Genomic DNA, 9837 nt, shown 5'->3' on the forward strand with positions numbered 1-9837 from the left:
CAGATTCAAAGGACTTCATTTTTCACAGCACAGTAGGCAGTATGATCTTCATGCTCACATCAGTTCCTCTTGCCCTCAAGTTCCATGGGGGCAATATGGAATGGTCCTAGGTGAATTCTGTACATGTAGTGCATTTATGTCACAGTTGAAGAACACTGAGTTCAGGGAACCAGAATCTTTTGCAGTGGGCTGCAAACAAACCTGACTGAAGGAGATAATATCTCCAATATCTCCTAGAAGGAGATAATATCTTTATTACACTAGAGAGTAAACAAACCTGCTCTTTGCTCTGGAAGGAGTCAGTATCTTTATCTTCCAAAGCCATTTGCTATATAAATGTACTTGAAAAGATGGTCCAGAATGAAAACTTATAGTGCTCAGAAGACTTGTAGTAACATGAGAGACCCATGGAGAATTGTCTCCCACATAAATGTGTACAGAAAAACGAATCTAAAAATGGAATACTCAGTTTTAAAAATCACTGTTCTTATTCTTTTCTATTACGTTGTTTCACAATATCGATCCTGAGTCGTAAATGACGTAAAAAGTGGAAGATAGATTACTTAAATAGAAAGGTTGATCTTGTTGAAAGATACATGGATACTGAGAGACTATTAATTCTTGTTTTAGGCTGAACCACTCAGTTGAGTTGGTCATCTGTTTCTGTTTCAGAAAGCTCTCTGGACAGGATTTCTGATCTTCCCTTGGTAGCCTACAGTTTTAGATTGTTTGTAAAAATGGCTGAAATCACCCCCCTCCCCGTATCCATGCCTCTTTGCAATGTGATTTTGTAACTCCTTCCATTAAAGGGAGGATCTTATTTACCCACCCCTTGAATCTGGGCTATTCTTGTACTTTCTTCGATTAATAAAATGTGGCTGAAATGATGTTGTGGCTGTTCCTAGCCTAGGTCTTAAGAGACCTTGCACACTTCTGCTCTCTCTCAGAACCCTGTCCAGGTCCCAGGTGAACAGTTCGGAGTAACCTTCTCAATGATGACAGGCATGTGGCTTAGTTGCCAATGTTTTCTTTGCTGACAGCGAGCTAAGTCTAAGAAGGAAAACTCCTTAGCTGACTTGCAGCTGACTAAAATACATTAGTTAGACCAGCCAAGACCAGAAGAACTGTCTAGTTTGCGTTCAGACAAAATTATTGATCCATAAAATCATGAGCTAAATAGTTGTTTTAACTCACTAAATTTGGGGATGATTAATTATTCAGTAGGAGCTAATTGCTATCTACATATAAAATATTAGTTTGTTATTACCACTAAATTCATTCATTCATCCAATCACTCATTCACTAGCATGAATAAAGTTTTATGTGCCAGCAGGAAACAAAACAAAAACAATATCTCTATCTCTCTGAGACTAGTGGAGAAAGACAGAAAATAACATAAAAATAAAACATATAATATTCTAGGTGGTAATAAGTACAAAGAGAAAAAGGAAATTTAAAAACTTTATATCAGGTAGCCAGAGAAGGTCTCACTGAGAAGTTGGTTTCTAAATTTTTTTTCAGTTGAATTATAGTTGATTTACAATATTGTGTTAGTTTCAGGTATACAGCAAAGTGATTCGGTTTTATATAGATATATTTTTTTTTCTTTCAGATTATTTTCTGTTATCGATTATTATAAGATATTATGGTTCCCTGTGATATACAGTAAACTCTTGTTGCTTACCTACTTTATGTATAGTTGTTTGTGTCTGTTAACCCCATACTCCTAATTTATCCCTCCACTCCCTCCCTTTCTCCTTTGGTAAGCATAAGTTTGTTTTCTATGTCTGTGAGTTTGTTTCTGTTTTGTATATAGATTCATTTGTATTATTTTTTAGATTCTACATATAAGTGATATATAATATTTGTCTTTCTCTGTCTGACTTCACTTAGTACGATAATCTCTAGGTCCACCCATGTTGCTGCAAATGACAGTATTTCATTCTTTTTGATAGATGAGTAATATTCCATTGTGAGAAGTTAACTGTTGAATAAAGACACAGATGTAGTATGGGGGTGAATCATGTAGATATTTGGATGAAGAGTTTCCCAGGTAGAGAAAATAATAAGTGCAAAGCCATTAAGCAGATCCATATCTGGCGCACATTTTTGGGAACAGTTGGAGTAGAGTGAGCAGTGGGAAGAGTAGTAAGAGATGATATTAGGTAATGGGAGGCTAGACCCTGTATCAATTTACCTTGGCTTTTACTTGGAGTAATATTAGAAGCCTTTCGAAACGTTTAAAAACTTTCCCCCTTTTCACTGGAAGACTCTGAAGCAGGGCCATGACATGAGCTGGCTTCAGTTTTGACAGGGTTATTCTCACTGCTGTGCTGAGAAGAGACTGAAAGAAAACAAAGGTGGAAGCAGGAAGATCAGTTAGGATGCTATATCAATAATGAAGGACCAGAGTACTGGCAGTGTGAAGGTGATGAAAGATGGTAAGATTCTGGATATACTATATTTTGAAGGTAGAGCTGAAAGGATTTGCTTGCTGATGGATTTGGATTTAGTGTGTAAAAGAAACAGAGTAAAAATCACTCTAAGGATTTGGTCTAAGAAACTAGAAGAATGGCATTGCAATTAACAGTATTAGCCTGAATTTCACAGATGTCTGGGCTGGAGGTAACTCATTTGGGAGTTATTCAATATGGAACATTTTTAAAGACATGAGTTTAGAAAGGAGAAGAAGACCACATACTGAACCCTTTAGCATGTCAGTGTTTTAAGATATGGGTGATAAGGAAAAGTAAGAAAGGAGACTGAGAAGGAGTGGGCAATGAGGTAGGAAGAAAACTAAAAGTGTAAGACATCCTGGAAACAAATCAAAAAACAGTATTTAGAGGCAGAAGGACCACCAACTGTGTCAAATGCTGCAGAAAGGTCAATTAAGATGACCAAACACTGAATATTGATCACTCACTGAATTTAGCAATATGGAGCTTATTAGTAACTGTGACACAGTCAATTTAATAAACAGATCTTAGCAAAGCCTGCTTGAAATGGGCTCAAGATAAAATGAGAAGAAACTGGAAACAGCTGGTATAGCTCACACTTTTGAGGAGTTTTGCTGTAAAATGAAAGAGAAAAATTAGGCATAGTTGGAGTAGGAAGTGGGGTCAAGATCGTTCGTTCATTAGTTCCTTCCTTCCTTCTTTTGAAATAACACATGTGTAATTATTGGCAGGAAAGATCCAGTAGAGAGAAAGAAATTGATGATGGAGGAAACATGACACTCATTTTTCTGCTCTGTAATAAGAATGCAAAAACAGCCTCCTATTTTCCGCTACAAATTTTCCTTCCTTCATTCAGGATTGAATAGCCAAGGAGTGTAATGGGAATGAACTAATTATTATAGCATAATATTAGGAGAAGTGCATTTCTGGCTTGGTCAAAATGGCCAGCAGCAAACCTTCTTTGTGTTTCAACTGTCCTCATGTATAAAGAGAGAGAGAAGTTTTTTTGAAAAAGTGGGAAGGAAATGAACTAACATTTCAGAGCTCTCTGTTTCTCTTGCCTTCACACACTCACTTTTCAGGCTACAGGGCATTTGCAGAGTACGTGCTCTGGCTATGTGCTGCCATCAGAATTTGTGTACTCAAAGGAGCTATAATGACATGGCAAATGATTATATGAATATGCATCTGCATGACTTCATTCCCACCCTCTCTTTTGTTAGTTTTCAGGATTACTAATGTGTAATTTTTGTTAGCAAATACATTGAGGCAGAAGGAACCCACCAGAGCTGCAACAAAGCAGAATAATATCACCCCTCCAAGCTGCCCCAGCAGTGCCAGGGGACATGAGATGAAGCCAGAAGCCAGGGCATTAAGACCGCCAGCCTGCTAATTAGGAAACCAGGGCTTTGCTTCTGACTCAGCTGCTGACTCGCTGACTCACTCTGCCGTCAGCAAGTCATTTTGTCTCCCTTGGCATTATCATCATTACAAAGGCGATGGTGATTCCTGCCTCCCTGGATATATTGATGATTCATACATATTCAAAAGCTCAGAAAAAAGTGGGAGGAAAATGCCTTAAAATTCAAGGTATCACAAAGACAGTGTTTCTCTTGAAATAATGGCAGTTTCTTTTCATGTTGTGGATAAAATCTTATTTTTCTCCCGAATAGCATCAAGCCATCAAAATAGAAAACTCTCATGTACTAATTTCAAAGATTTCTTTGTGAGTGGGTGGGTACTGAAGTTTAATGAGTAGCAAGTGGGCCAAGAAAGCTTTCTGTCTTCTGGGTTTGTCAAGGAGATGTCAGCCGGCTACATGGAAACTTATTTGCAACCCAGGAAAGAATGTCAGGGTATTACATTTCTGATGAGAGGAGTTCATCATTAATCAGCTCTAAATAGCACTACAAACCATAAGCTTCATTTTAATCAAATTGATTTCTCCCCAGTTCTACAGAACACAGTTGTATCAGCTCAGAGAAAAACCTAGTGTCTTTCATAGGCCCAGGTCATTAAATCCACTTCTGAGCCCTGCTTCAGCTTTATGGAGTCTGTCATCAATTCATGGGTACTTTCTCTGTCCCTTTCCAGACAAAAAGGAAATATGCTATTCATTCAGGCTATTTCAGTTTATTCCTTCGTTCATTAATTAAACAATATTTTTGAGCAGCTACTATGTTTCAAGCACAACACTAAGGATACATTAGTAAGGTAGACATAGCCTTGTCCTCATGGAGTTTACCAAGCTAGCAAAGAGAAACACGACCGGATTTACGAGTCTATTTTGCATGTAGAAGAAAGAAAAATAAACATTTCTGACTCAGAAAGCAGTATCATTATCCTAATTACTAATAGTACTAATACTAATTATTATCCTAATAGTATCATTATTCCTAATTACTCCCTGGCCCTTTCCTTGTAAGAGGAGTTTGTATCCTTACTCCTTTCCATGTGACTTGCAATACCTTTCTGTGCAGGAAGTATATGTCCTTGCCCTGTTGACTTCAGGTTTGGCCATATGATTTGTTTTGGCTAAACAAATATGATCACCACAGACAGTATGCCAGTCCTAAGGAAAAGCTCCAAGAGCCATCAGGTGGTTTTATAAGCTCTCTTGCCTTCCCCCTGCCAGAGAGTAGTAGGTCCAGATTGGGAGCTGCTCCTCAGCCTGGATCCTGGAAGAAGTCACATGAGGCAGCACAGCATTGCCGCCAACCTGCAACTAACATGTAACACAAGCAAGAAATTAACCTTTGTCATTACAAACCACTGAGATTCTTGAGTCATTTGTTACCACAGCAAAACTAAGTAATACACAGATTTTCATTCTTTAAGCTGACCAGCTCTGAATCATTTGGACATTTAGATCTACGTAGGACAGTCTTCTCCCCATTTCTGTTTCTAGTTGGATCAGGTTACTTTCACTAAGTGAAATGAGCACTGCCTCAACCCAACTGTGATTTCTCCCCAACTACTTGATAAATGGGAAATTCTTTATCCCTATGAGACAATATAAAACATCATTCAATTGTTTTCTAATTAAAAGAGTTGTACTTTTCTGAAGTAAAATAACCTTTATATGAAAGAGGAAAATGTGTTAAACTATGAGTGGTAAAGTTTGATAATGCAATCTCTTTATAGGAAGCAAATTGTCATGAAACAAAATACATGCTGGTTTGCAAAAATGAGACATTTTTTGGGGGGGCTGTGATCTACAATAAGAAGGCAAATATTAAGGGAGTAAAATTAAGAATAGATCTTACATGTTTTAGAATGAAAATTTTCTTTTCACAGTATTACTTATGAAGTTAAATATTTTAGGCCTAGAATTGAAAACTACCTTATAACTTTTTTCTGGATTGGTCCTTATTATAGAATATTATAGAACATTATTCAATGTTAGAACTAGAAGAACCTTCAGATTACTTAATTCAATCCTTTCATTTCATGATGAAAAAAATTTGGTGGGAGGAAATAAAGTTGCTTAACTTAAAGTTCTACAGTGGTCCATGGCAAAGCTGGGATTCCAGAACCAGTCTTGCAGACTCTGAGCCCTTTATATAATCTCATACTTGGGAGCATACAAAAATAAGAGTACTATATGTCAGTATCATACTAAACATTTGCATACATTACAATATTAATTGCAAATTTGATCCCATTGATTTCTCAAAATAGCCCATTTTACCAATGAGTGAACAGATTAATGAGGTTAACTAACAACCTTATGAACTCATAGTGAATGACTGAGTCAGGATTTGAATCTGAGCATTCTGGCTCTAGAATCAGTTTTCTAAGCCACTGTATTCTCTTTCTTACACTACAGAGAAAAGAAAAGACTATAATTTTGAGAAAAGGGAACGACTGGATACAGAATCAGCAATCACAAAAAGTTATTTTAAAAAATCAGCACTTTTACAAAAGGATCTGAGGTCTAAAGTTTACCTGTAAAATATTACACGGAATTTAGTAAGCTCCTTAGGGGCCCTAGGGCCCAGTTTAAAAGGCTCTGACCTGGTTTATTCCCACTGGGCATTGAGCAGACAATGACAAATTACATGGAACTGGGAAAGGCAAATTCCCCCAGAGCCCACCATCAGCCTATCCCAGGAGGAACTGGGCTATAAGCATATTCTGAGTGCCACCATCCTCTAAATGTTTTCACTAAGCAAAATAAAACATTTAGTAGGCATTTGTAAGAGAGCAGAATTACTAGGTCACAGGAATTCTGTGGAAAATTTGTGAATTCTTTCAGTACACTCTCTGCCCCTTAGGCTGCATTAGAAGTTGAAGCCCACTTGAAGAGGAGATACTGAAGGCTTAGTCACAATTCACATTTTGACAAAGGTTTCTACTTCCTGGGGCTCTTTTACCCAAAGGACTCTGCCTAAACAATCCTACCATGCCTTGGCATGAAACGTTAATGGATATTTACTCATGAAATGACTCTGTAACTCAGGCAGTTGGAAATGTTTTATTTGACTTGGCCTAAGTATCATTAACACAATTGTGCAGAGTAAGTGAAGAAGAAAATGTAGGTTGATGGTAAAACCCTTCAAGTATGGCTTTTTGCCATTATCCAGGTAAGGCTATATCAGAAACTGCAACGTGAACGGCACCATTTTATCACCCATGTGTTTTTCCCATTTGCTTGCTTTATTCTCTGGAGAGCTATATTCCAGTTCCATGACAACTGCTGATCCTGCTTTGCAGCTACCCTTGTGCCTGAGCAATATACACAGAGGTGGGCATAGCCTGCATTAAACCATAAATTGCAGGAAGTTGTTGGGTGGTTAAGACTATGAACTTTAGGGTCTGAGGTTTCTGGTTTAATTCCTTGCCCTGTTCCTGATTAATTTTCTGAGCAAGTCAGTTAACCTGTCTGAGCCTTTTTTCCTCTTCTGTACAGTGGAAGAAGAAATAATCCCTACATCCCAAGAAATTGTTTATTAATTTGACAAATATTTGAGAGTCTACTTTTTACCACAAAGACAGACAATAAACAAAAAGACATACATAAAGAAATGATATAGGGTTAAAAGAGGAAAATGATACAGAAAAATAAATTATAGAACAGAGTAAGGGGAGGAGTAGTTGGGGTAGGAATTGAGAGGACAGAATTTTTCTTTTAAAGAGTATGATCAGAGCAGGCCTCAGATGAATAGAGGCTTGGATAATGGCCTCTACTGGGAATGAAAAAGGGAGATATTATCTGGTACTGAGAAGAGGAGTGATATGACTAACCTTACATTTAAAGGGATAAGTCTGGTTGCTATGTTGGACATAGATTGTAAAGGGGCAAGAGGAGAAACAAGGAAATCAGTGACAAGGTTGAGTGTGAGATGATGATGGCCCAGAGCATCAGAATAGGGTGGTGGTAGTGGATATGATGAGATGTTGTCAGATTCTAGATAATTTTAGAGGTGGAGAATGAGATGTGTCATATGAGAAGAAGAGAGAGGTTAAAGGAAGACTCTGAGTGTTTCAGCTTGAGCAACTGGAAGGATGAAATTGCTGTCCAATGAGATATAGAAAGCTGTGGATGGAGCAGTTACATTGTGGGAAGAAATACCCAGTTCACTTTTGGGGGAATTGAGTCTGAGATGTCTATTAGACAGCCAAATGGAGAAGCTGAGTAGGCAGTTGGCTATGTGAGTCTGGAGTTCAGGAAAGAAGACTGGGCTGAAGTTATAAATTTGGGATTTTGTGAGGATTAAATGAGATGATGTATATAAAGCACTGAAAACAGCATGTAACACATAATAAGAGCTCAATATATATTAGATTAAAAGTGTCTAATCATAATATCAACAAATATAGTTCTCACTACCTGCCTAGCACAGTGCCTGGCTCTTAGTAGACTCCATATATGTGTATGAAGTAGCCAAACAAGAACACTTCAGGCTATTGTATATGTGGGTGATTTTTTGAGAGTGCAACACAGGGAGTAACCATAATGTAATTTTTTCATTTTAAATGAATTTTCTAAGTTGATTTTTTTATTTTTTTGTGGTGCACGGGCCTCTCACTGTTGTGGCCTCTCCCATTGCGGAGCACAGACTCTGGATGCGCAGGCTCAGTGGCCATGGCTCACGGGCCCAGCCACTCTGCGGCATGTGGGATCTTCCCAGACCGGGGCACGAACCCATGTCCCCAGCATCAGCAGGCAGACTCTCAACCACTGTGCCACCAGGGAAGCCCGATTATTTTTTAATTTCACAAATATTTGTTAAATTTGTTTGGGCTGCTCAAAGCCCAAACACAAATCCCTGCTCTAGGTTTATTGTTGTCTGTTTCCTACCCAGAAGATTCAAACAAGATTTCATTGATTTTGTTTTTATTTTATTTTTATAAAAAGGCAATACACTCATTCAAAAGTTCAAAAACCAAAGACATATAAAAGAGTGTGTACATTGAGAAGCCTTACTTCCATCCCTGTTCCTATCCATTCCTATTACCCTATAGTCAGGAGTTGGCAAACTTTTTCTGTAAAGGCCCAAGTAATAAATATTTTAGGCTTGCAAGCCATGTGGACTCTGTTGCAATTACTCAGTTCTGCCATTGCAGTGCAAAAGCAGCCATAGACAATACAGAAACAAATGGTATGGCTGTGTTCCAACAAGATTTTATTTCTAAAAATAGGCAGCAGTCCTGCTGGCTATAATTTTCTATCCATATATAGGTAATTATTTTTATTAGTTTATTCTGTTTCTTTATGCAAATACAAGCAAATGTAAATATATATTCTCATGCCCCTTATACAAAAGTTAATCTGTTTCATATCTCGAAACAGTATTTTTTATTACATATTTTGAATATTTCTCTATATCAATGTATAGAGAACATCTTAATTTTTTCTGTCTGCAATGTAAATACATCATTTCATATATGTGAAGGATAGAGTTCTAAACTCAGGATTGCTGGATCAAGGGGTAAATACATTTGCAATTTGGGAAGATATAGCTGGATTCACTGTTATAGGGGTTTTATCATTTTCACTTTCAGCACAATATATGAAAGTGCCTGTTTTAAAATTATGAAATGCTTCATGAGTTGGTATGTCATCCTTGTGCAGAGGCCATGTTAATATTCTCTGAATCATTCCAATTACAGTGTATATGCTGCTGAAGTAAGCACCATGAAGTCATTTCTAATTTAGTAATGGTTGAATGTTTTTGGGTGGCATACAGCCAAAGACAGGGCAAACTATTAAACTCCTCTTTCCATTTAGCCTGGAGATGAGACAGAGAAAAGGTTTTTCTGGATAGCAACTGGCTTTTTTTTTTTTTCAGAGTGCTGATTGGAAGGGAGCCACATCCCCACCTTAAGTTCCAGCAATATGAATCTGTGCAATAGCTAATGAGGACATAAGTGGCCA

At 37.6% G+C, this 9837-nt stretch overlaps 1 non-coding gene across 1 annotated transcript; it reads right to left on the reverse strand.

The window, feature by feature from the left end:
- Positions 1-9489: 9489 nt before the first annotated feature.
- LOC113609124 (U6 spliceosomal RNA) lies at positions 9490-9596 on the reverse strand. Its single transcript, XR_003428505.1, has one exon. It is a non-coding gene; the product is annotated as a U6 spliceosomal RNA (small nuclear RNA).
- Positions 9597-9837: the final 241 nt, after the last annotated feature.

Source organism: Aethalodelphis obliquidens, unplaced genomic scaffold (genome assembly GCF_003676395.1).
Source record: "Aethalodelphis obliquidens isolate GAN/ISIS:26980383/991018 unplaced genomic scaffold, ASM367639v1 scaffold54, whole genome shotgun sequence".
Lineage (NCBI taxonomy): Eukaryota > Metazoa > Chordata > Mammalia > Artiodactyla > Delphinidae > Aethalodelphis > Aethalodelphis obliquidens.